This window comes from Sorex araneus, chromosome 3 (assembly GCF_027595985.1).
Source record: "Sorex araneus isolate mSorAra2 chromosome 3, mSorAra2.pri, whole genome shotgun sequence".
Lineage (NCBI taxonomy): Eukaryota > Metazoa > Chordata > Mammalia > Eulipotyphla > Soricidae > Sorex > Sorex araneus.
In genome coordinates this window covers 191,570,204-191,597,211 of record NC_073304.1, presented here as the reverse complement: position 1 = coordinate 191,597,211, position 27,008 = coordinate 191,570,204, and the positions used below count along the sequence as shown (strand labels likewise).

The 27,008-nt window shown below is 43.7% G+C and overlaps 1 protein-coding gene and 1 non-coding gene across 2 annotated transcripts in view; one reads left to right on the top strand and one right to left on the bottom strand.

Annotated features, from left to right (window-relative positions):
* The window catches only part of SMG6 (SMG6 nonsense mediated mRNA decay factor), a 282,134-nt gene that overhangs the window by 42,349 nt on the left and 212,777 nt on the right, over nt 1–27,008 (bottom strand). The window lies entirely within an intron of this gene.
* On the top strand, nt 12,116–12,247 carry LOC129404028 (small nucleolar RNA SNORA55). Its single transcript, XR_008629638.1, has one exon. It is a non-coding gene; the product is annotated as a small nucleolar RNA SNORA55 (small nucleolar RNA).

The following is a 27,008-nucleotide window of genomic DNA, read 5'->3' as shown; positions in this document are numbered from 1 at the left end:
AGCTTGCCAGGTTCTCCCAAAGGGAGAACTAAGCTATAAAACGTCACGCTTTCGGGAGCTTGGTTTTATAGTCTCTGGATGTTGGCTGTTAGTGAAATTACAAGGCGACGGGGGCAGTCCCTGGGTGTGACCGCCTAGCTTCTGGAAAATGGGGAATCTGGGCGGAAGAGGCCCAGTCCAGATCCGAGCAGGCTTAGAGGTCTCAACTCTGGGTCCCACACAACTGGGCTCCTCTGTTGTTCCTTCATGCGTGAGGCTCGTCCGAACGTGTGGAGAGGGGCCTTGAGCATGGCTGTGGCTAGGCTCCAGAGGTCTTTGGCCTCGGGAGCTCTGCTCGGGGCGGGGAGGAAAACTGAAGCCCACCCCCTCCAAGGAGCCCTGGGGAAGACAGCCAGGCGCGGGGGAAAGAGACTCTCTGCCATAAGAAAACCTGGGGCCGGATGATAGCACAGCGGGTAGGGCGTTTGCCTTGCATGCGGCCGACCCGGGTTGGATCCCCGGCATCCCATATGGTCCCCCAAGCACCACCAGGAGTCATTCCTGAGTGCAAAGCCAGAAGTAACCCCTGAACATCGCTGGGTGTGACCCAAAAAGCAAAAAAAAAAAAAAAAAAAAAAAAAAAAAGAAAAAGAAAGCCTGAGTGACCTTTAATTACCATTGGGAGCTACAGATAATTTAGTAAATGGAAGCTACAAGCCAGGCAGAGTGCCAACAGCTCTACAGGTTAACAACTCATCTAAGTCCCACAATTCTGTGAAGCAGGTACTGCTGGTATGCCCATTTTACAGATGAAGGAATTGAAACACAGAAGCATGAAGTAACTTACTCAAGGTCATGCAGCAGTAAGTGGGAGAGCTGGCATGTGCCTCTGTGCCTAATTAGTGTTCTAATTGCCCTTAGCTTTGAAGGATCCAGGACATTTACTAGGTGAGGCAAATTATGCTAATTATTTGCAAAGGCAGAGTTACCTTAACATAGAAACTCAAAACAAGCAATCTCTTGCTGCTGGTTTGTGCAGACTGAGCTTCTGAGCTTTGGGTCCTTCTGGGTAGCTGACAAGCCTTGGGTCAGGGGAAAGCAGGATCTGGTGCAGAGGTCCCCACACTTATCTAACTCCTCCCTTCTCAGAAGGAAAAAAATCATTCAGGGTTGAGCGTTAATATAGCGGCAGGGCATTTGCCTTGCATGTGGCCAACCCCGGTTTGATTACAAGCACCCCATATGGCCTGAGCACTGCCAGGAGTAACCCCTGAGCATTGCTGGGTGTGGCCCCAAATCAAAACCAACCAATCATTCAGCATTCTCTAGGAAATCTATCTTCATTAACTGAGACAAGAGAAAGCACCCTACTGTGCACTGCCCCCCCCCCCCCCCCCCCCCGTCCCCTACACACCAAGGGCATTATTAACTACTTTAAGAAACACTGATCTAGTGACTGAGTCACAGTACAGTGGGTACTGTGTTTGCCTTGCATGCAGCCAACCTGGATTCACTCCTTGCCATCCCATATGGTCCCCTTGAGCACCACCAGGAGTAATGGAGTAATTCCTGAGTTCTGAGGCAGGAGTAACCCCTAAGCATCACTGGGTGTGACCCCAAACCCCAAACATCAAACAACCCCACTGATCTAGAGGAAAGTTCACTTCACGCTCTGCAAACCTGGGTGATCTTGGGCAAATTGCTGAATCTTGTTTGCAAAATGCAGATGGTTTCAAAGTTCTCTTTCCATTCCTAAAGGTTTCTATGATTCTGGGCAGTCATCTTGGCACAGAGGAGAGCAAAGACAGTTCTGCCATTGACCTTGATGCTGGAGTTCAGCTCTCTTTTAAAAGAGACAGTGCCAAGAATAGTCTGGTCTTTCTGGAAGGGCTAACGATTCAGAATCTGAACGAACAGTGAAAGGCTGGATAAATTCCTGATAGGAAAAGGTGGTATACATTCTTCTCAGACGATAAGCTACTCAAGAAGACTTGGAGGGTTTTATGGAATCATTAGCACAGAACTCCCCTCTGGCCACGGAGCAGAGGAAGAAACAGCAGACCAGTTTATAAAGCTCCAGAGCGGAAAATTTCTGTTGGTGTCCAAACTAAGTTTTTGGCTTTCTGCAAGGCTTGGAAAGCCTTATACTGATGTTTTAATCACCTGTTTAGTGTTCTGAAGACTCTTGTCAGCGGCCTCATGGAGTCTGCTCCAGCAGGCAGCAGGGAGCTGCTGGCTCACACACCAGGCTTTTTTTTTTTTTGGTGAGCTGTTTCTTTCCCATGGCTGTATCTGACACCCTGTAGCTCCCTCTAGGCCACTTGGTGGGTACAAGCCAAACCTGTGAGCTCTGTGGAGGCTAAGGACAAGCTTTCTGGATTAACTTCTCACCGGCTCCAAAGCCAGGAAGGGCCCCTTAAGAAAAGCCAAGGTGCAAAGAGGTAAGGAGTGGTCCCTGGAGATCAGTCTGTCAGCAACGCCTCTGCGGCGTGGCGGCAGAGAGGAATCAGGCTTGCCTTGTAGGAGAACCACCATCCAGATGTTCTAAAGCCCTTGGGTACTGATCATGAAATAATTCTCATAAGTGGCAGGGGGCGGGGTGGTGGTGGTGGGGGGAACGGAACTGAACAAACCCAGGGCAGGGCACATCTTAGAAACAAAAATGCAAAAGCATGCCAAAGCTTTTTAAGGAGACTCAGGGTAGAGGCAAGTAGAACAGCATTTCATTCCTCCGCAGTTTTTGCTGGTCACTTAGTGGCTAAAATACCCCATTTTCTGGGAAATCTTTAGTGGGGATGAAGTGGTGACTCAATGGTTACTAGGCCATGCGACTTCATTCGAATATTACAATAATCCTGTGAGAAAGAAAGAAGAGGAACCGAAGCTCCGAGGAACTTCCAGTAAGCTGGGATTTGAACCTAGTTTGTTTTACTTCCAAGTCTGAGTTCAGTCCACCATAATTTTGACCTCTTAGAAAGGTAATGATACTTTTGCAAAGGGCACAGGGCACCTTTGGAGAAAGGGACCTGGAACTGAGAGATAAAAACAGAGTTAAGGTGCTTGACTTGCACTAACCTTGACCCCACTCTGAACAACTGGCACTGCATATGGTTCCCAGTTCCATCAAGAGTGATCCCTGAGCACATAACCAAGTGTCACCCCTGATTATGCTCAGTAAGACCCCAAAACAAATAAAGCAATAGAGAGGGAGAGCACGTGTGAGTGAGTGAGTGAGAGAGAGAGAGAGAGAGAGAGAGAGAGAGAGAGAGACAGACAGACAGACAGACAGACAGACAGAGACAGAGAGACAGAGACAGAGATATATTCCAATTCCTTCTCACTGGAAGGTCTTGTCCATCCCCAGGACAAACTGAACAGTTCTGGTAAATTTGTATTTAGATGAACACAAACTAAACAGCTGCTTGGCTAAACCAAGGTGAAAACAGATACTACAATTAAACATTTTTCAAAGTACCTGTTCTACAGAGTTTAATCATTCTAATTCACTGCATTTCCCAGTGTGGTGAAAACACCAGGACAAGATCTAAGCTGATCAACTGAGAAGCTGAATGGATATGGGAAAGAAACTAGTGATTGCTAGAGACCTAAAAGACTTTAAGATAAAAAAACAAAAATCCAACCCATCATAGTCTTCAGAAAGTTCTCTGCACTACACAGTCTTGAACTCTGGATGCAGCATAGAGAGGAAAGTTCATTAGAGAACATAGGAACAAGACAAATCAAATCAAAGCTCCCTCTGCCCATCTGGCATCCAAAAGATCAACAAATCTGTTAATCCAAGAAACTTACTAAGTAAGCAATGTGTGTGTTGTTCTCTAGTAATCCTTGATATTAAAGCAACATGTGAGTAAGAAGGAGAGACTAGCTGACTTTTCAGTAGAAAGCCCAGGTTTAGAGAGGAGATGATGATTTCGGATTAAGCTTCCTGCCTCAGAATTTTTTTTTTTTTAAATTTTCACTCCATCTCTTTCTTTTCTTTGTTGTTTCCAAGAGAAGTTTTCTTCAACCGTCTGCTCTCTCTGGCTGAGTTAACTTCCCTTTGTCTGGCTGGACCACTCCGAACATGCCATTGTTCCCTGCTCAGTTATGCCTCAATTCAAGCAGATAACCACCGACATGGTTTTTAATGAAAGGAGGAAGGAAGGGGGTCTCTCAAGGGAACTCTGCTTACCGAGGGAAAAAAATTCCTATACTGGCAAATGACATATACTGACCTTCCTTGGTGAGCTCAGAGGAATCTACTTACATGAACCATAGTTAGAGAGGGGAGGGAGAGAAGGAAAGAGTAGGAGACTACGGTCAGAGAGGTCCTAAGTCCCAGAGGAATGACTCTGCAAGGACAAGGAAAAGGCCATCTTGTCACAGTGCAAAAATTAACCAGACCCATCTGATTACGACAAAGTGAAAGGGAGTGCTGGAATAACAAATGGGCAGCTTACAGATCACTGCATACAGAGGAGGAAAGTGTTCCAAAGCTGATGACAAGGCAGACAGGAAACTTACATGTCCTTGCTGACAGGAAAGAAAGAGTGAAATTCTGGGTCTTCTCTCATCTGCAGGATTTCTAATAGCATCTGAAGTTCACCCTCTTCCCAAGGATGTGCTGACAGCTGGGAATACTGCCCTTCAGGTCAGGCAGGGCAGGGATCTAGACCTTTCCAGGAGTTCACAAAGAGGTTCAGTAAGGACTCAAACCACAATCCAAAACACAAATAGGACTGCCATTTCCTGTTGGGTTTCCATGCTGTAAAAAAGTGGGGGAGAAATGCCAACTACAAAGTGCTCTGTCTTCTATGGAAAACGGAGTATGCAATCTATCCAGCTCCAGGTTCTGACTTGTAAATCTACGTGAGAACTAGCTGCTAGCTGCTAGAGGATTACAGTGTTAAGGAGGCATTCTACCACCAAACTGCCAGCCTTTCTGCTCACCGTCTGGAATTTCTAGGAGAGCTGATGACAAAGCTATCTTGGGCCTCTTTAGGAAGGACCGTCTTGGTTTTAACAGCACCTTCTGAACCTCAGTTCACTGTCCTGTGTTCTTAAACCGCTCTGATGGAACAAATCACTGGTGAGGGTTATTTAACTTGGAAATGGAAGAGGCTGAGGATGTGGAAAACGAAACTGAACGGCCAAAGGATGGGGCCAGAGAGAGATAGAGAGAAAGTGAACAGAGAGGTGGGGGTGGGGCCAAGTCCCAAGTTCATGGAACTATATGCCAGGGCTAAGTGTGTGTTGGAAGAAGGTTGCAGAAGGGGGGCCGGCGTGAGAAACACTGGAAAACCCAGGAAAGCATGACTTTACGTCCTAACTGGTGTTTCGCTTCTTCTTCAAGGTCTACTAACTTTTGAGGTTTATTCTTTCAAGGTCTTCTTTGAGGTTATGCCTCACAAGAGAATCCTGGGATAAAATATACCTGCCTACAAACTGGGTCCTGTTTGATTTCTTTTTTCTTTTTTCTTCTTTTTGGTCACACCTGGCAATGCACAGGGGTTACTCCTGGCTCTGCACTCAGGAATCACCCCTGGTGGTGCTCAGGGTACCATATGGGATGCTGGGAATCGAACCCGGGTCGGCCGCTTGCAAGGCAAACGCCTTACCCTCTGTGCTACCGCTCCAGCCCCCGATTCTGTTTGACTTCTTGCTGCTCCTAAATCTTTTTTTTTTTAATTAATCACGGTGAGATACAGTTACAGACTTACAAACTTTTGTGATTATGTTTCAGTCATACAATGATCGAGTACCCATTCCTCCACCCGTGCCCATTCTCTACCACCAATGTTTCCAGTATTCCTCTCGCCACCCCCACTCTACCCTCCCCCCTGCTTCTGTGGCAGGCACATTCCCTCCTACTCTCTCTCTCCTTTGGGTGTTACGGTTTGCAATACAAGTACTAAGCGGCCATCATGTTTGGTCCATAGTATACTTTCAGCATGCATCTCCCATCCCAAGCGAGCTCTCCAACCATTATTTACTTAGTGGTCCCTTCTCTATCCCAGCTGCCTTTCCCCTCAGCATAAGAGGCCGGCTTCCAAAGCAAGGGTAGCTCTTAAATCTTTGTCTAAACAGAAAACCTAACAGTTTTTCTATATCCAGAGCTGCAAGATAATGCCATACCTGAAAGTGAAGAAAAAGGGTATGGTCGAAGCTCTAAGGAAATTCTTATTAACTAAACAGCAACAGAAACTGCATGATATGAAAAGATTCATGGGAATCTGTTTTGTTTTATTTGTGTGCTTTTTGGGTCCCACTTGGCAGTGCTCAGGAGACCATACTGGGCACGCTACCTGCTGTACTACTGCTTTGGCCTGGAGAATCTGGTTTAACACTCGGCTGGCATGGCTATTTACCTGAAGTCATCTCCTCTACTCATTTATGAAAGACACATACTTTCATTAAAAAAACTAAGCATTTTTATTTTTGTGGGGGGGGTAAGGGGGTCTGGGCCATACTTCGTAGTGCTCAAGGGTTGTGCCTGGCTCTGCACTCATGAATTATCCTGGTGGTGCTCGGGGACAATATAGATGCCAGGGATTGAACCTAGGTTGTCTGTGTGAAAGGCAAATGTTCTATCTGCTTGTACCATTGCTCTGGCCCCAGCATTTTTTCCTTTGAAATTTTTCTTTTCCTCCTTTGTTCTGTTGTTTCTGAAAAATCTGGGACTCTACACATTTGGTGACAGTGTGCTGGAGACTGCTTATTTTTGTTGTATTATGGGGATCCCAAACAGCACAGTGGCTGGATTGTGCTTGGGCATGTGGGCAGTGCCAGTTGGAATTCAAGTCTTAAGGGTTTCAGGCTTCTGCGGTAGAAGTGCTGCAGCTAAGCTATTCCCAGGTCTAAAATAATGGCACTTTCGTTTATGTTATCTCACTTAATCCTTAACTGAAATAAAAGGAAGGAACTACTAGGACCCATTTTCAGAGAGTATACTTTAAATTCAGACGAATAGCACATAATTTCCTTCCTTCCTCTGCTTCCTTCCCTCCTTCCCTCTCTCTTGTTTTGGGGCCATATCTGGCAATGCTCAGTTGTTACTCCTGACTCTGCACTCAGGAATTACTCCTGGTGGGCTTGGGGGAACCATACGGGATGCCGGGAATTGAACCTGGATTAGCCATGGGCAAGGCAAGCACTCTACCCACTGTACTACTTGTTTGAGCTCATGGTGACACTTTCTGTTGTGAAAATTAAACAGAGTTAATTCAATCTCTTCTTGTAACCCTATGTTTTGGTATGAGGTACTTTAAACATCTTAGGTTTAGTACTCTGTGAGGCATCCTATGTGGGATCATATGTAGCTAGCACAGAACATAAAGTCATAAGCTAGAACTGTTGCAGGTTGATCTTACAGTCAACAGAGTATAACTTTTTCCTCCCTAGACAATACTTCCTGAAACATTCAAACATAGTCATTCCACTGAATTCATTCAATAAATATTTATTAACCACTTGCTATGTGCAGAAGGCTTTATTCAAGACATCGGGGATAGAGAAGTGAATATAAAAATGGCCCTGCCTTCACAGAAATTAACATTCTTGTGAGACTGAGAAACAAAATAAACAGGACAAGTAGTGGGAATTATAACAACAACAACAAAAGAATAAAGATGAATAGAGTAATAAGGTGGTGAAAAGTATTGACTAATTTTATTTTGGTCTACTCCTAGCAATGCTCAGAGGCTATTCCCAACTCAGTGCTCAGGGGACCATGTGGTACTAGGGATCGAATCCAAGGTCTCCTGAATACAAAGCATGTGCTCAGTTCCTTGGGTTGTCTTTCCAGTCAGAATATAACTTATATAACTTACGTAAAGTTATTTTATACGAGAGATGAAAAATGGCTCCTAACGTGCCATTTAATCAGACGTGAAGGAGTGAATCATAAAGCAGAGAGGGCTTAAGAGTAACCTCTTGGATAAAGAACTGGAGTGGCAGGGTGCTCCTTTCCCCCAGAAAGGGTTGCCAACTAGCCAGTGTGGAGGAAGAATAGTCTCTTCCAGCTCGTCCAGCTGAGAGGCCCTGTGGAGAGTTCATATAGCTTGCACGCCTTCCATGCATTTTCTGGACAGCTTCCATCACAGACGGGAGTTTTATGTTGAATTTTAAGTTGACCACAAATATTTAACTTCCCTGGACCATAAATGTAGTATCTTCTTTGTGGTTTAGCTGGCACCAAATACAAATCTACAAATCTCTATATGTCTGCCTGTTATTTAAATTTCTTATAGGCGTGCCAATATTTTTAATTTGTGATTTACCCACTTCTACTCCGTATCAGTGGCCCTGCACCCTGATCAGGCCTAATACCTTGAAGAAAGAAAGAAGGTATTGATAATGAAAAGCTTACGGTCCTCCTAGATAAAATTTTCTATCACCACTCTCTTTCCTTTCCAAAAAAATTATCGCTGGAGTTCTATTCCAAGTCTTTGAATTTAAAGTTACCAAGTTACAGTGTAACTTTATAGCTGCAGGATAGTACAGGAGGTAGCCTTGCACATGGCCAACGGGTTGGATCCCTGGCATCCCAGAGGTCTCCCAAGCACTACTAGGAATAATTCCTAAGTTTAATGCTAGGAGTAATGCCTGAACATCACAGGGTATGGCCCAATAACAAAACCAGATTTTTTTCTAAAAAAAAAAAAAAAGAAATATTTCCGCCCCCCTTTTCCTCTAGAACAAAGGGAAAAGAACTGCTAACCTCACCTGTCCCTCCCAAATTCAGGAGCAGTCATAGTATCAGATGCAAATGGTGGTGGTGATTTTTGTTTTTTGAGAAGGCATGGTAGAGGGGCTGGGGATGGATGAGGCTTAGCAGTAGAGCTCATAATTCACATGTGTAAGGTTTGATCTTCAGCATCACAGACATATACAAAAATAAATAAATTGGGGCTGGAGAGATAGCACAGCGGGTAGGGCGTTTGCCTTGCACGCGGCCGACCCGGGTTCAAATCCCAGCATCCCATATGGTCCCCTGAGCACAGCCAGGGGTAATTCCTGAGTGCAGAGCCAGGAGTAACCCCTGTGCATCGCCAGGTGTGACCCCCCCAAAAAAATTTTTTTTAAAAGGCCATGAAGATGGCTCAGAGAACTGGAATGCACACTTTAATTCTCTCGCCCCCCCTCCCCCGAGTCAGGAGTAAACAGTGGTCACGGCTTACTCCTGACTCTGTGCTCAGGGACTGAACCTGGGTCAGCTGCATGCAAGGCAAGCACTTTACCCATTGTACTATCTCTTCAGCCCCAAGAAATGCATGCTTTCCATTTGGGAGCCCTGGGTTTGATTCTTTTCTCATTAAAAAAAATTAACTAATTCATTTTAAAAAATTTAGTTACCATGAAATTACTAAGTTATTCCTGACTAGGTTTCAGGCACACAATTTCTCAACACACATCCCTCCACCAACGTCCAATTTCCATTCACCTCCCCCACCCCCTACCCTGTCCTCCATCCATTTGCCTCCTACCCACCAGTCTGCTTTTTAAAAATACATTCTTGCACTGTGCTTTACAGTACTGCTGCCGACAGGGTTTCACACCTAACAGTTTCCCACCTTCAGCATCATCTCCTCCTGGTTGAACGCTTCCCTCCACTACAGACATTGCCCCTTCCCCGTCATCCCCTCCAGCCCCTCAAGGGCAAGTTTCCTCCCAAGTACAGTTCTCATGTTCTTTGTTTCCACTGTATCTGGGTACCCGTTATTCTACCATTATATTTCCTTACATCCCACATGAGAGGTCATTCTGTGTCGGTCTCTCTCGCTGACCGACTTCACTTAGCACGATACTCTTTAGATCCCTCCATGTAGCAGCACATTTCACGATTTTATTTTTCCTTATGCCCGAGTAATATTTCATTGTGTATATGTACCACAGTTTCTTCATTCAGTTCTTGGACACGTGGATTGTTTCTAGATCTGGGTTTGGTTCCTGGCAATGCATAGTCTCCCAGCACTAAACTGGGAAGCAGCCCCTGAGAGCTGCTAGGGTGTGGCCCAAACCAAAAATTAAAAAGGGGTGAGGGGAGGCCAAATTGACTTGGGGACCTCTGTCCTAGAGAATTAAAAGTAAAATTTAAAACTATACATACTTTTACTAGAATAAAAAGGAAAACAGGGTCAGGGACAGGCCTCAGAGGTTGAGTGCAGTCTGCTTGCGTGTATAAGGCCACAAGACCTTGGGTTCAATTCATAGCAATGTGAAACAAACAAAAAAGTGAAAGAAACAAAAAGAGCAGGCAAAATGAGTTCCAAACATCTGAAAGTATATTCTTAAAATTTACCAATTCCGAAGAATTGTAACAAGTACTAGAGTTATATGAATATGTGAAATAGTTCCTGTTTCCCAGACGGATATTCAAAAAGCTGCCTTGGGAAAGGGCTCTGGCTGCACAAGAGCATAACATTCTGGGTTATCCCTAATTCCACAGTAAGTTTCTTTTATCTAGATAGCAAGATTACCAGGTAGCTTTTTTTTTTTTTCCCCTGGTTTTGTTCTGGGGCCATTTCCAGCTGTGCTCAGGGTTTACTCCTAGCTCTGCACTCAGAGATCAGTCCTTGTAAGCTAAGGGGACTAATACGGATGCCAAAGATAGAACCTGGGCCACCTATGTGCAAGGTACTTTGTAGTTTGTTTTGTGTTTTGGGCCATACTGTGTCCAGGGGACCATAAGGTATTCTGGAGATTGAGCCCGGTGAACTGTCTGCAAGGGGAGTGTGCTATCACTGCACTACCTCCAGTCCTTCAGTCACTGTCTTTGCCTTTTGCGGTGCAGTTTACTGGGCCTTTGGGCAATGGTTTAACTGAAAACCAGGCAGCAGACACAAGGTGGTGAGGGTCGTGTAAAGTGGGTCTGGTGAAGGAGATAGCAAATTGCAGAGTTGAGACACAACAGGAAGGCATGTTCATGAATCACTAGAATGTTCCTTTCTGAATTTTATAGGAAGGTACCGGAGCTATTTATTATGAAAAACATCACAGACATAGACATACGCAAGCAGTTTTTTAAGACTGTCTCACTTTTGGGGACCAGGGAGACAGTACAATGGATAGGGCACTTGCCTTGCACGTGGTTTGAACCCTGGTACCCCTTATGGTGCCCTGTGCCCACCAGGAGTAATCCTTGAGCAGAGCGCCAGGAGTAAGCCTGAGGACCACTGGGTGTGGCCTTAAAACAAAAAAGAGAATTAAAAAAATAAATAAAATACTTATAATGAAATGAATAGAGACTCTCAAAGTGTTTGACTTGGCAGGATAGAAACTCTTTTTACCCTTTGGGCCGCAATGGTGATGCTTGGGAGCTACGCTGGTGTTCAAGGGTCACCTCCAGCAGCCCTTGGAGGACTATACGGTATTGAGGATCAAACTCAGGCCTCCTGCAACACATGAACTCGAGCCCTCTGAGCAATTTCATTTTCTTGGCCTAGAAATTCTTTTTTTCCCCCTCTGGTGGGGTGTGGGAGGCCACACCCAGTGATGCTCAGGGCTTACTCCTGGCTCTGCTCTCAGGAATCACTCCTGGTGATGCTTTGGGGACCATAAAGGATCCGGGAATCAACCCTGGGGTGGCTATGTTCAAGGCAAGCACCTTATCTACTGTACTATCACTCCAGCTCCTAGAAAATAATTTTTAAAAAGTAGATCTTACAGTTAGAATGGTTAAGTATGTTTCTAATTATTTTATTTACCTTTCCAGTTTTCTACTGACTGGGGTGAAAAAAACAAAACAAAACCAACATCTATCAGTACTAGATAATCATATACCCAATATAGTCAACTTTCTGTCACACTAATACAGATGGGACAGGAATGAAGAATAAGAAACTGAGGTTAAACCCTTTAGCTGGTTGATAAAGCACAATGAGACCTTGCAGCAACACTCCATTAATGACCTTACCTTGGAGCAACAGAGATAAGAGTCATACATACTGTGGCAGTACTGTGGCACTGCTAAAAAGGTACAAGTGGATCCTACGAGGGTATCAATAGTGGCTTTTTTGGATACAGAATGAAAGCATACCTACCAGACATCTGCCATCTGTGACCCACACATACCTTTGTTTGGTTTTTAACTTCCAATAATAATGGGGAAAAAATCACTCCATAAGAAAAAATTACAGCATTTAGATCTTTCCCATTCCTTTCTGTTTCATGCTGGTGTGGGGACAGATGGTGCTACAGTACCAGCAGAGAAAATCCAGACAGATCATACCCATTTGTCTTCAGGCCTATCTTTACTTCTGCCACATTTTGAAAAAAATACAAATCAGAAAGCCAGACTTATCTTATTATTATTTTTTTTTGGGGGGGTCCACACTCAGCAGTGCTTAAGGCATACTCTTGGCTCTACACTCAGGAATCACTCCTGATAAGCGCAGGGGACCATATGGGGTTTTGAGGAGTGAATCTGGATCAGCTGTAACAAAGAAAGATCTGGGACCCTCTGCTCCTAAAGACTATGATCTGAGAGGTCTTCTAACCCATTTTGGCACCTAGAGCGACTTCTTACAGAAATGCATCTAGACTGTGAGCTGTGCTACAACTCCGTGCCGCCCGGGGATGGATTTTTCCTCTCCACCCTGTTTTTCTGCACAGAAAATGGCGGCGGCAACATCCACATGGTGAGAGCCACCTTCTAAGACTCCCAACCCAGAGGTATAAATTTTGCAGTTTTGTGGCTCATAGGCGGTCATAGGAAGGGGGCGTTATGGCACACCCTCAGCCCAGATAAGATCCGGGGCTGCCCAGCGCAAAACGGACCCTCTGCTCTTAAAGACTACGATCCGAGAGGTCTTCTAACCCATTTTGGCACCCAGAGTGGCTTCTTACAGAAATGCATCTAGACTGTGAACTGAGCTAAAATATCAGAAATCCAAAACCGCTCATAGAGTCTTCATTTTCAGCAATGAAAAGAAATTATTAAATGATGCCTTTTCAGCAGGCCTGATTGTTGGGGGAAAATTCCAAACAATAATAGTGAGTTCTCTATTGAAATATTGAATGTATTCAAAGTATAGAGAGAATAAAGTGAAGATCATTAGCTACTTAGGTGGGGGCTGGGTGGGAGGGGGTATTTTGGGGTTCTTGGTGGTGGAACATATGCACTGGTGAAGGAATGGGGGTTCAATCATTAGATGACTGAGACTTAAACCTGAAAGCTTTGTATTGTTTTCACGGTGATTCAATAAAATAAAAACTTAAAAAAAATAAACAAAAGTCAACAACAAAAAGAAAGAAAGAAAGAAAGAAAGATCTTCAGACAGACTTTTCTGTTGCAACACCAGCTAGTCATTTATGTACAAGGTGGGAACAAGATTCTTAGATAGGCAAAGACTTTAAGTAGTATTTTCCCCCTAAGAATAAATAAAGAATAGGGTTAGAGAGATATAATATGGGAGGTGAGCACTCTTGCATGTAGCTGCTTCAGATCCATGAGCCTAGAGCTAGGAGTAATCCATGAGCATTTCCAGGTATGGTCTCAAAACGAAATGAAACAAAACACAAAAAACCCAAACCAGGACAAAAATCCACACCCTGGTTCAATCCCTGGAACTGCATACGGTTTCCTGAGCACTGCTAGGGGTTACTCCTGAACAGAGAGACAGGAATAGTTGCTGAGGATGTGGCCCAACTTCCCCCCACCCCCAACAGAACATTGTTGTTGCAGGTTTTTATTTTATTTTAAATTTTTGCTTTTTGGGTCACAGCCGGAGATATTCAGGGGTTACTCCTGCCTCTGCATTCGGGAATCACTCCTGGCAGTGCGCAGGGGACCGTATGGGATGCTGGGGATCGAACCTGCATCGGACGTGTGCAAGGCTAATGCCCTACCTATTGTTCTACCACTTCGGCCCTTGTTGATGGTTTTTAAATCAAAATATCTTAGAAAATGAATTACAGCAAAAGGTTGGAGTGGTGAAACAATCAGACATTAAAAGACCTTTAAGACCTTTTGGAGATAACACAAATAAAGTATAAAACTTTTATTGGATCTTAACTCTGACATATCTGTTATTAAAATGGCATTTTTGAAATAATCTGGAGTATCCGAAAATGGAGTATTTGATATTAAGAAATTATCACTTGATACATATAGTAATGATGGGACTCATTCCCTGACCCTGAAAGAGCCTCCAATGCAGCACCATTGGGAAGGACGAGTAAAGAGAGGCTTCTAAAATCTCAGGGCTAGGCCGAATGTAGATGTTACTGGTGCCTGCTCGAACAAATGCGTAATGGGATGACAGTGATACAGTGATGAGTATTATAATTTAATGCTTCTAAAAGCTTGTTATGGCAGTGAGGCAAAATATAAACATATAATTCTTAGAAAAAGAGATGTATGACTTAAAATAAAAATTGTACTTGCTTGAAGTTAATATATTTAGAAAACCCAAAGTGATCAGCTAAGAAAGAAGTAAAAGGGTCACAGAAATAGTACAGTGGGTAGGGGACTTGCCTTGCACATGGCTGACTTGGGTTTGATCCCCAGCATCCCATACAGTTCCCAAGTGCTCCAGGTGAGTGCAGAGCCAGGGGAAACCCCTGAGTATCACATATGGCCCCAAAACAAAACAAAACAAAAAGTAAAAGATTTTTATGTAATATAGCTGGATGTAAATAAGGTAGACTTCCCAAGTATCTTTTTTAAGGAGTAATGGGAAACACAAACACACTCGTATAGATCAGTAGTAGAGCACTTGCTTTCCAGTGTGAGGCCCTAGGTTTAATCCCTAACTCGCATTACCAAAATAATTAAAAAATTAAAAACCGAGGGCTGGAGCGATAGTACAATGGGTAGGGCGTTTGTCTTGCATGCGGTTGACCCAGGTTCAGTCCCCGATATCCCATATGGTCCCCCAAGCACCACCAGCAGTAATTCTTGAGTGCAGAGCCAGGAGTAACCCCTGAGCATAGCTGGGTGTGACCCAAAAAGCCAAAAGATAAAAAAAAAAGAAAAAAAAAGAAAAAAAAAACTGAAACTTCCGCTTATAGCAAGAAATCTAATGAAGAAACACAAACAGAAAACTGATAAGCAATGAATACTTTGTTCTAATAATAAATCTCATAATGTCAAAGATTTTTCAATGAAATTTAAAAAAATTAAGAAAATGAAAGTAATTCTAATCAGAGTATCAGGACCATATGGGATGCTGGGGATAACTTCAGCCATATGCAAGGCAAGCACCTTACCTGCTATACTATCTTTTCCAGCCCTTAAACTTTAGCATCCTTAAACACATTCAGAAGATTATGTGTCAGGGGGTACAGAAAACAGAGGTTCAAGGCTCTTAGTGACAGAAGCCCCATTAGAACAAAAAGACAATGGATAAACATACTTAAAGTACTGAAAAATACCTACATCTGGTGAAGACATCTTTAAAGGAGGACATAAAAAATAATCTTTTCTCATAAAAGGAGGTCAGGGATGTGGCGTGGTGGGGGAGTGCACCTGTCTTGCATGTGTGAGGTCCTGGATTCAGCCCCCAGCACAATTAAAAGAAAACAAAGCCATAATAATTTACATTGGTGTTGGAAAAACTACATATCCACATGCTAAAGAATAAAGTTGGCAGCTAGAGAGATAGTAAAGCAGGCAAAGCACTTGCCTTGCCCACAACTGACCTGGGCTCTATCCCCAGCATCCCTTATGATCCCCCGAGCACTGCTAGGAGTGATTCCAGAGTGCAGAGCCAGGAATAACCCCTGAATATTGCCAGGTGTTGCCCAAAATCCAAAAAAGAAAAAAAAATAAAGTTGGATCCTACCTAACAACACATTAAGAACAAAATGCTCTCAAAGATCTAATGAAAGAGCTGAATTATAAACTTTTAGAAGAAAACAAAAACAAAAAAAAATAAGTTTTATGATACTACCTTGCACACAACACCAAAAGCAACAAGATAAAAGACAAATGAAAAATTTAAAAAATTGTGTGTGTGGTTGCTTAGGACCTCTCACATGGAAGCTACGTGCTCTAGCACTAAATTAATTACCCAGCCTGTAAATTTTATTATGTATATTTTATCATATATGAACACTCTCGTAAGCATAGGACTTCAGTGTTACTCAGTTTGTTTGCTAACAGTAAATCAGTACAACTGGGGCTAGAGAGATGGTACAGTGGGTAAGGTGCTTAACTTGAACGCTGCAATCTGGGATTGATCCCCGAAATCCCATATGGTCCCCTGATGAGTGCAGATCCAGGATTAACCCCTGAGCATGGCCGGATGAGGTCTCCTCTGCCGCCAAATACAAAACAAAAATCAGTAGGACTAAGCCTTGCATAATTACAAACCCCAAACCAGATCAACTCCATAGCACTGTCAGGTGGGGGTCTATAATGTATTTATATAATAAATTATATATACGTTACACTAAGTTACACTGTCACTGTCATCCCGTTGCTCATTGATTTGTTCGAGCGGGCACCAGTAACGTCTCTCAGTGTGAGACTTGTTGTTACTGTTCTTGGCATATCAAATACGCCACGGGTAGCTTGCCAGGCTCTGCTTTGCGGGTGTGATACTCTCAGTAGCTTGCCGGGCTCTCTGAGAGGGGCGGAGGAATCGAACACGGGTCGGCCACGTGAAAGGTGAAAGCCCTATCCACTGTGCTATCACTCTACTGTATACTATATAAAACAACTATAATAACAATGAGTTACAAAGTTTCTGTATTTTATGTGATGTGGTACAACAGAGACAATAGAGCTGAAAAGTCGAGGATGCAACCAATAATCTATAACTATTCTGAAGAAGCTACAGAAGCATAGATAAAAAGCCAAAAAATAAGTTAAAATAGAACCCTTAACAAGAACATCTAAAGTAACCCCAGAAAGGAAGTTCAAAAGGTATAAAAGAACAGTATAAATGGGAGGAAACAAAACTAGAACAAGAACAAAACTACAGGGGGTACAGTGTCCCCAGCAGGTCAACCTGTACCTGTGTGGCAAGTGCATCAGCAGCCTGATGATGCCTTTCAGGCTTCCTGATACCTCCAAATTGTCTCTGTGCCTTTGGCCAGACCCCAACAACTTGGGACCAACTTAACCAAAGAAATTAAATGGCCAAATGATAGGTACATGAGAGCCATACCCACAAACCACCTCTGGCTCAGCTATACAAGCTTTACTACTGGCCTTGCTTCAGAAACCCATAAATAAATCTCAAAAGAGATCAAAAGTCACAGTTAATCTTGGACCCACACAAGGCTGAACAGACTAGGGTAAATTGGAGGACGCGGGTCAGCCTGGTGCCCACCCAAGCAGAGTAGCTGGCGCCACTTACTTCCACAATCCAAAACTGCTGCCATACTCCCGGCCTGGCTCCATGTCTCAGGAGACATAATCTGCTGAAAATTCTGGTATGCGGGTTTTGTGACTGAAATCTCCAGGCTTTCTCAGAGTCAGGATGGGTTACTTCTCTCTACCTCCCTGTACACTTCTGTAAGCCTCAGCAGTCACATTCATACCCCAAAGCTGCCACCCAGTTAAAAAGCTACTCCAGCCTTCTTGTTCCAATAAAAATACTGAATGCCCAGAATCTGGAAAAAATCTGAGGGCCCGAGAACAGATGACTGGTTAAAGAAACTTTGGTATATCTACACAATGGAATACTATGCAGCTGTTAGAAAAGATGAAACCATGAAATGTGCATATAAGTGGATCAACATTGAGAGTATCATGCTAAGCGAAATGAGTGAGAAAGAGCGGGACAGACAGAATGACTGCACTCATTTGTGGAATACAAAGTAACATAATAGGAGAATAACACCAAAGGATAGTAGAGATAAGGGCCAGGAGGGTGGCCCCATGGCTTGGAAGCCGATCTCGTGCTGAGGGAAAAGGCAGGTGGAGAAGAGACCACTAAGTAAATAATGGTTGGAGGAATCACTTGGGATGGTAAATGTGTGCTGAAAGTAGGCAATGGACCAAACACGATAGCTGCTTAGTGCCTATATTGCAAACCATAACACCCTAAAGGAGAGAGAGAGCAAGAGGGAATGTCTGCCACAGAGGCAGGGGATGGGAAGGGATGGGGGTGGCAGGAGCATTGGTGGTGGAGAATGGGCACTGGTGAAGGGATGGGTATGCTAACATTGTTTGACTGAAACGTAATCATGAAAATTTGTAAGTCTGTAACTGTATCTCACGATGATTCATTAAAATAAAAAATATAAACAAACATACTGAATGCCCTAAGCAAACACCCTGAACTCTTAGTGCCTGTATTACAAACCATAATGCACTGTAGCACTGTCGTCCTGTTGTTCATTGATTTGCTCTAGCGAGCACCAGTAGCATCTCCATTGTGAGACTTGTGGTTACTGTTTCTGGCATACCGAATATGCCATGGGTAGCTTGCCAGGCTCTGCCGTGAAGGCAGATACTCTCGGTAGCTTGTTGGGCTCTCCGAGAGGGATGGAGGAATTAAACCTGGGTCGGCCGTGTGCATGGCAAACACCCTACCGCTGTGCTATCACTCCAGTCATTTCAAACCATAATGCACAAAAGGAAAAAGAGAAAGAGCAAGAAGGAAGTGCCTCTTGTAGAGGGAGGCCGGGGGTAAGGGGTGGGGTGTTTAAGGATGGTGGGAGGGAAACAGGGGATATTGGTGGTGGGAAATGTACACTGTTGGAGGGATGGGTGCTGGATCATTATATGATTGAAACCCAATTATGAACAGCTTTGTAATGGTCTATCTCACAGATATTCAATTAAAAAAATTAAAAAGATAAGTAATGTGGGAGCTCATGCCCACTCAATCAGCTTAATCAATGACTGAACAAACAGTAGTACTCCTACATTAAAAAAAAAAAACTCAAAACTGGGGCTGGAGCGATAACACAGCGGGTAGGGCGTTTGCATCCCATATGGTCCCTCCAGCACCGCCAGGAGTAATTTCTGAGTGCAGAGCCAGGAGTAACCCCTGTGCATCGCTGTGTGTGACCTCAAAAGCAAAACAAACAAATAAAAAAAAAAAACAAAAAAAACTACTGTTATCACTGTCATCCTGTTGTTCATCGATTTGCTCAAGCAGAGGCACCAGTAACATCTCCACTGTGAGACTTGTTACTGTTTTTGAAATATTGAATACTCCACAGGGAGCTTGCTAGGCTCTGCCGGCGGGCAAGATACTCTCCATAGCTTGCTGGGCTCTCCAAAAGGGGTAGAGGAATCGAACCTGGGTCAGCAACGTGCAAGGCAAATGCCCTACCCATTGTGCTATCACTCCAATCCAAAAAACCAAAAAACAAAAAAAACCCCCAAACTCCCAAAACTATAATCATCCTCGTCGTCTAGGTGCCCCACTTGCTAGGGTAAAATTAATTCAAGTAAATGTTAATAAACTAAGTACTCCATGGAAAAGTAGACTAGATTGAAAAGTAAGATCCAATTATATGTTGCCAAGAAGAGACACATTTCAGAGTTTGGGACGTGTGGCTCAGTGATAAAGTGCCTGTTGATCAATCTTGAGGCTGTGAGTTTAACCTCTGGTTCTCCTAATCTGACCCTTTGTGCCGCAACAAGAGTGCAAGTACTATGTGTGTGAATTCTAGTACACCGCAACAAAAGATACAATACTGCATTCAAGTGCATGACCTTCAGTTACCACCACAACAAAAAAGGGAAGGAAAAGGGGGGAGAAAAGAGATGCATTTCGTATATAAGATAAACTAGTTAAAAGCAAATGAATTGGGAAAGATATACCATGAAAATAATAAACATAAGAAGGCTGGAGAAGTTATTCTATTATCATTGGAAAAAAAAGAGAGATATCAAGGAAAAGCATGACCAGAGATGAGAGAGGGAAATTCTCAGGTGTCCCCTGCTGAATACAAACTTACATTATTAAGAAAAAGAAGAAAAGAAAAAGAAAATATATACAAACTTACATTATAAAGTGGCTAAAGGAGAGAAATGTTATCCACCTGTGCTTTACGAAGACAATTTTTGCAAAATTGTCATCCACAGTTTATTTATTTATTTATTTTGGCTGGGGCTGGGGGGCACCCAGCGATGCTTAGGAACTACTCCTAGCCCTGTGCTCAGGAATTACTCCTGGGTGTGCTTGGGGAACCATATGTGATGTCAGGGATCAGACCTGGGTTGGCTGCAAGACAAGTGCCTTACCTGCTGCTGTACTATAACTCTGGCTCCCTCACACAGTATATCCTTATTATTCTATCTTTTTAAAAAATGTACGGTTCCAATGATGAAACTCAGACCCCACACATGCAAGGCAAGTGCCGGTTGCTGAATTAAACCTCCAGCCCCAGAATACATTTTTTTCAAGCATATACTATAGACATGTGGTGAACTAGGCAACAAGGCTCACTATATTTAAAAGGAATAAAATAATGCACAGTATGATCTCTAATCATAACGGAATTAAGTTAGATATCAATAACATCAGTATGTACAGGAAAAACCCCAACTAGTTGTAATTTAAACACCCCAGTTCTAAATAATACATAGATCACTACAGATGGTTGAGATGTCAAAATGACATTTTATGTCAACAAGTTTGATAACTTAGATTATATAAGAAATAAAGTTCTTCTGAATTGAATGATAAAACAAGATGAACAATGATAAAATAAAAAACAAAGAACAGGGCTCGAGTATAGCGGGTAGGGCGTTTGCCTTGCCCGAAGCCGCCCCGGGTTCGATTCCCAGCATCCCATATGGTCCCCTGAGCACCACCAGGAGTAATTCCTGAGTGCAAAGCCAGGAGTAACCCCTGTGCATCGCCAGGTGTGACCCCAAAAAAAGCAAAAAAAAAAAGAAGAAGTAAAGTTCTTCTGAATTGAATGATAAAACAAGGTGAACAATGATAAAATAAAAAACAAAGAACAGGGCTTGAGTGATAGTATAGTGGGTAGGGCGTTTGCCTTGCATGCAGCCGACCCAGGTTCGATTTCCAGCATCCCATATGGTCCCCCGAGCACCACCAGGAGTAATTACTGAGTGCAGAGCCAGGAGTAGCCCCTGACATCGCCAGGTGTGACCCCAAAAAAGAAAAAGAAAAAAAATGCAAATAACTACATACATTAGATAACTAAACATAAGTCCTTATCAAAAAGTTAACCACAAAAATCTTAGATCAAGAGAGTACTAGTAAACTCTAACAAACATTCAAAGATGAATACCAATATAACTCTTTGAGCAAATGGAGAACTTTCCAAAGTCAATGAATAAGGTCAGCATAATTCTAATGCCAAAACATGACAAGATATAACAACAACAACAACAAAATTATAAGTATCACTTAAGAGCAAAAGCATAAAGGTACTTGCCAAAATATTAGCAAACTGAATACAGAAAATAGGGTTCACTCAAATTAAGCCAGGTCATTTTAACACTTAAAAATCAGGGGAGGAGGGTTATTACCGTGGTTAGATTATTTGCTTTGCACATGGCCAACCTGAACTTGAGCCCTGGCTACTATAAAGTCCTCTGAGCCTACCAGGAGTGACCTCCAAGTGCAGAGACTAGAGTAAGCGCTGAGAACTGCCAGGTGTGACCCTCCCACTAATCTCTCCCCCGAGCAAAATCAGAACTGGGAATGTAGCTCACTGTTCATGTACACGCACTGGATGTATGAGACACTTACAACGCACACCACTCACACACTCATGCACCACACACACATACACACACAAATCAACTAGTGACTCTTCACTGTATCACTGTCATCCCGTTGCTCATCGATTTGCTTGAGTGATTTGCTCTGCACCAGTAATGTCTCCGTTGTGAGACTTGTTGTTACTGTTTTTGGCATATCGAATACGCCACAGGTAGCTTGCCAGGCTCTTCTGTGCAGGCGGAATACTCCCTGTAGCTTGCTGGGCTCTCCGAGAGGGGCAGAGGATTCGAACCTGGGTTGGCTGTGTTCAAGGCAAATGCCCTACCCACTGTGCTATAGCTCAAGCCCTCTTAAAACTAAATTTTTTAATATAAAAGACAAACAAAATTAAAAAAAAAATAAAGGACAAGATATCTGAGCATCTGAATGAACACTTCACCAGACTAGATATGGCAAATAAGCATATGAAAAGATGCTCAACATGACAAATCATTAGGAAACTGGAAATTAAAACACTGAGAGCCAGAGAATACAAGGGTTAAGGAACTTGTCTCGTATGTTGTCAACTCTAGTTTGATCCCTGCATCACATATGGTTCCTTGAGCATGGCAAGAAATGATCCCTAAGCATACGGCCAGAAGTAGCAGCTGAATATTTCCAGGCATGGCCTAACTGCTAACTCAGACTGACCAACAAATAAAAATAAATACAACAAAGAGAGGGCCTGAAAGATAGCTCAATGGGCTGAGAGCATTCTTGGCATGTAGGAGGTCCGGGTTCAATCATTGGCACTGAATGGTTCCCTGAGTACTACTGGGAGCAGCTCACACCATATCATCTTCCTCACATCAAAAGAATAATTAGATACTACTATGAACACCTACCAGAGGAGGACTAAAATCCAAGACAGATATTACCAAATACAAGTGAAGAAAAGGAACAACAGTTTTGTAAGGATAAAAAAACGGTACAGCTACCTTGGAGGCAGTATGGTAATTTCTTATAAATCTGAAGGCCAATGGGGATAGCTCAAAAAGCTGAAAATCAGGAATGGAGAGATAGTACAGATGGTAGGGCACTTGCTTTGTGCACAGATTATCCAAGTTCAATCCCTGCACTCCATATGGTCTCCTGAGCACTGCCAGGAGTGATCCCTGAATGCACAGCTAGGAGTAAGCCCTGAGCACTGCTTGGTGACCTTCCACACCAAAAAAGAGAAATTGGGGCCAGAACAATAGTACAACAGGTAGGGCGATTTTTCATGTGGCCGACCCATGGGCGGGGTTCAATCCCCAGCATCCTATATGGTCCCCCAAGCATTGTCAGGAGTGATTCCTGAGTAGAGCCAGGTATGACCCAAAGAACTCCCCCCCCCACAAAAAGGGGGAGAAAATTGATGATGGATGCAGAAAGAGATGGACAGACATGATAAAGGAAATAAATGAGAACGACAGAATCTAGATGGTGACAACATGTGAGCTCATGGTAAAATTATTCTGAGTATAATAAGACATTTGGATGCAATGGAAACAGTTGTTTTGATTTAAAAAAAAAAGAGAATCTGTGTGTTCATTTCTATTGCCATCACTGAACAGCTTTCTTGCTATGATGTATCAGAATGTTGGTTTGGCCAACTAGAGAAAATCTTTAGTTGCTTTTGCTTTTATCAGATTTTATATAAACCCTAAAATTCTAGAGGCCATGGATACTGAAAATGGTGAGGTAGTTTCAATATCTAGGAGGCAGGGGTGGGAACTGAAAGACAAATTTGGCTGTAGCAGACAGAGCACGGAGAAGGGGCAATGGTTCATCTACGTTATAAATGGCTGGTCACTTAAGAGTCTCTCTATCTCCAGCAATTCTGTATCTGGATACTTCAGCCCTATTACTGACTTAAGACCTCAAGAAATGAGAGGATCTCACCAGTGGGATCAGCCACAGCTGCTGAAACACATTCCTGTAAACAATAAATGTTTATTTGGGCAGATAACCTGGCAGATAGCCATGTCCTGATCATAGGCAACTTGAAACCCCACAACGGGAGGCTTAGCATAGAAAGGACTTTTGCCACACGGGTAGGAGGGCAGAGATGAAGGTGGTCCTGGCTCCCACTGTGAGCGGTGGCAGGAAGCCACTCTGCAAAAATGCCAGCTTCTCTACTGGGCGATGGCCAGATTCTTTTAAAGACAGAGGGCGGGGACAGAGAAGTCAAGTCAACCAATACTAAACAATGCCACCGCATAAAGTTGGCTGTTACACCACAGCCCTGAAGGTATGAGGAGCTCTGGTGTGTTTGGCTGCTGCCACAGGAACCACATTGGCTGAGGGCTTCCCCAGGCCTGGGTGGGAGGCTCATCACTGAGTCCGGCCACACACACAGCCTCAGTCGCCACCTCGATCAGTGGCAAGCAGCTGCGGAGGCGGGAGGGGCAGTGCAGGGATGGTCTGCTCTGCACAGCAAAATCTATCACTGTACGACATAGACACCAAAGTTCCTAGATTTGCCATAAACCCCATATAGGGAGCAAGCAAAGGGGCAACATAAGGGAGAAAGAAAGCTGGAAGGAAAAAAATGGGTTTTGTAGCTGGCTCAGAACTCCTTTCATTGACAACTGTCTCTGTGAACAGTTTACAACTAGTTCTGAAACCCCACTCCCTAACTGAGGGATTCAAACTTGGCACGGGCTATTCCTCCCATCTATATGCCTCTGCCCGCACTCCTCCTGGGAGGGGAAAGGACAGGGAAGTGGAACCCACAGTTTACCTAAAGGAAAAGTTCAGCTCTCGTTCAACAGGCTATAGCCAAGTTCTCTTCCAGGGAAGAAAAGAGACAGTTTAACAAAAGCCCTTTTGCTGTGAAATACTACCAAAGTCAAGCCCAGCCTGAACAATAAGGGTGTGGATCTGGGACAGAGCCTAAGAGGAGGGAAGGAGGGAGGAGACAAGGATGGGAGGAGGGAAGGAGAAGGAGAGAGGGAGAGAAGAGACTGATTTAATCTTTTTTTTTGGGGGGGGTGAGGATGCCAATACATTCTTTTGATTTCTTATGCACTTATAGCTGCTTTATAATCATTTCCTGAAAACACAGTAGGAAGAGAGTGGTATTTGCTCACTCCACCCTCCATCTAACACTACCCTAGGAATCCAACTATGTGTTTTAAACTGAGAAGACGCCAGCTTTTTGCCTTTTGGCAGTACTGAAGGCCAGACATTACCAGCACTCCTGTGAACAGCTCAAAGCTCCACCCAAGTAAGACTGCACACACTGAAATCCAAGAGGAACAGCATTCCAGGATAACAACCCAGGAGAGAAAGAAGAGAACTGAGGAAGCTGGGTGGGACAGTTGGGACACTTGTAAGTTCTGACACCAGAACACCCAAGTGGTTAGCACTGGCATTTTGGCAAAGTGGTGACAGAACAACATCAGTGTGGGAAACTCCAAATGCTATAATAAAGAGGCTATGGGTTATCTCTATATAATGAGGGAGTGAGTATGAGAACGAAGTATAAGCTATAAGGCAGTAGAGTAAGGTAGAAAAATAATTTTTTGGAGAACTGGGTAGCAACTAAAATAGTCTATTTCTTTAAACATAGAGAAATGTTCCACCCTCTTTTCAGGAGAAGCTGATGGTCAGATTATGGTCAAACTGGAAATGGAAGTTCCATTTTTTGTCTCTAAGTGGATAGAGGGCTCCTCTGTAAGTCAGTTATAACAGTGTTGAAATAAAACACCACAAACAAGATCTGGAGAGATAGTACAGTGGGTAGGGCATTTGCCTTGCAGGAAATTGATCAAGGTTTGATCCCTGGTATCCCATATGGTCCCCCCAAGCATGACAAGGAGTGATTCCTGAGCACCAGGAATAAACCCTGAGCACCTCCGGGTGTGGTCCCCAAGCCAAACCCAACCCAACCCAACACAATCCAACCCAACCCAGGAACTCCACCAACACACACACACACACACACACATACACACACACACAGAGAGAGAGAGAGAGGAACACACTGCTCCTGGATGTGCAAGGCATCCTCTTTCTAGAGAGCTTTTTTTTTTTTTTTTGCTTTTTGGGTCACACCTGGCGATGCACAGGGGTTACTCCTGGCTCATGCTCTCAGGAATTACTCCTGGCAGTGCTCGGGGGACCATATGGGATGCTGGGAATCGAACCGGGTAGGCCGAGTGCAAGGTAAATGCTCTACCTGCTGTGCTATCACTCCAGTCCCTTTATTACATTTTTAAACTTTTCTCCCAGTGACAGGGATCAAACCCAGGTCTTATGCATACAAATACTTTTACTGCTAATCTACATCCCTGGCTCCCTCTCAACCAATTCTTATCTGACAGGAAAGAGAGGATGAACACAAGAGGGAATATCCTAGTTTAATCAATTAATTACAGTGTAGAGTGTTCATTCTGTATTTTTTTCCTTTTGATATGTTCCCCCCCCCTTGAACTTGTGTGTGTTTTACACACAACTCAGTGCCTGGTGGATCATATAGTGTCAGGGATTTAATCTGGGTCTCCTGCGCACAAGGTATGTTCCCTAGCCCCAACTGGCTCTTTGGGTTTTTTTTGGGGGGGGAGGGGGCGGGGCTCAGTGATGCTCAGGGGTTACTGCTGGCTCTGTACTCAGGAATCACACCTGGTGGTGCTTGGGGGACCATATGGGATGCCATGGATTGAATCTGTGTCAGCTGTGTGCAAGCCAAGTATCTAACCTGTTGTACTATCTTTCTAGTACCACCCCCACCCCCCAGCCCTGTCTTGCTGGGTCTGACTCTTGACTACTTAACTCTCAAAGAAAATGCACTTGAAATACAATTACTGGTATCTAAAAGGAACTTTTAAAATTCCCTTGAGAACAGACAGCATGAGAGATATCAAGATGTAAGTGCTTTGACATAACCAACATCTTCATGGAGAGGGAGTTTTTTTTTTTTGTTGTTGTTGTTCCTGGGCCATAATTGGCAATGATCAGGGTTTACTCCTGGCTCTTTGCTCAGGGATCACTCCTGGTGGACCATATAGGATTTTAGGGATCCAACCTGCATTGGTTGTGTGTAAGGCAAGTACCTTATTCACTGTACTAGCTCTCCAGCCCTTAAAGAGAATTTCTTGGGTGAAACATGTAACTCAGTGGAACAATGCTTGCATGTGTGAGACCCTGGGTTCAATCTCTGGCACCACCAGTGAAAGATGGGAAAGGAGGAACCAGAGATAGTTCAGCAGGTAGGGCTTTTTTGCTTTGCATGTGGCCAACATCCCACATGGTTCTCTAGCACTGCCAGGAGTAATTCCTGAAAGCAGAGTCAGGAGTAACCCTCTAGCATTGCCAGGTGTGACTACCCTCCCTTACTCCCCTCTCTCCCCACAGAGATGGGAGAAAGAAGGGAGAGACAAAGACAAAGAGACAAAT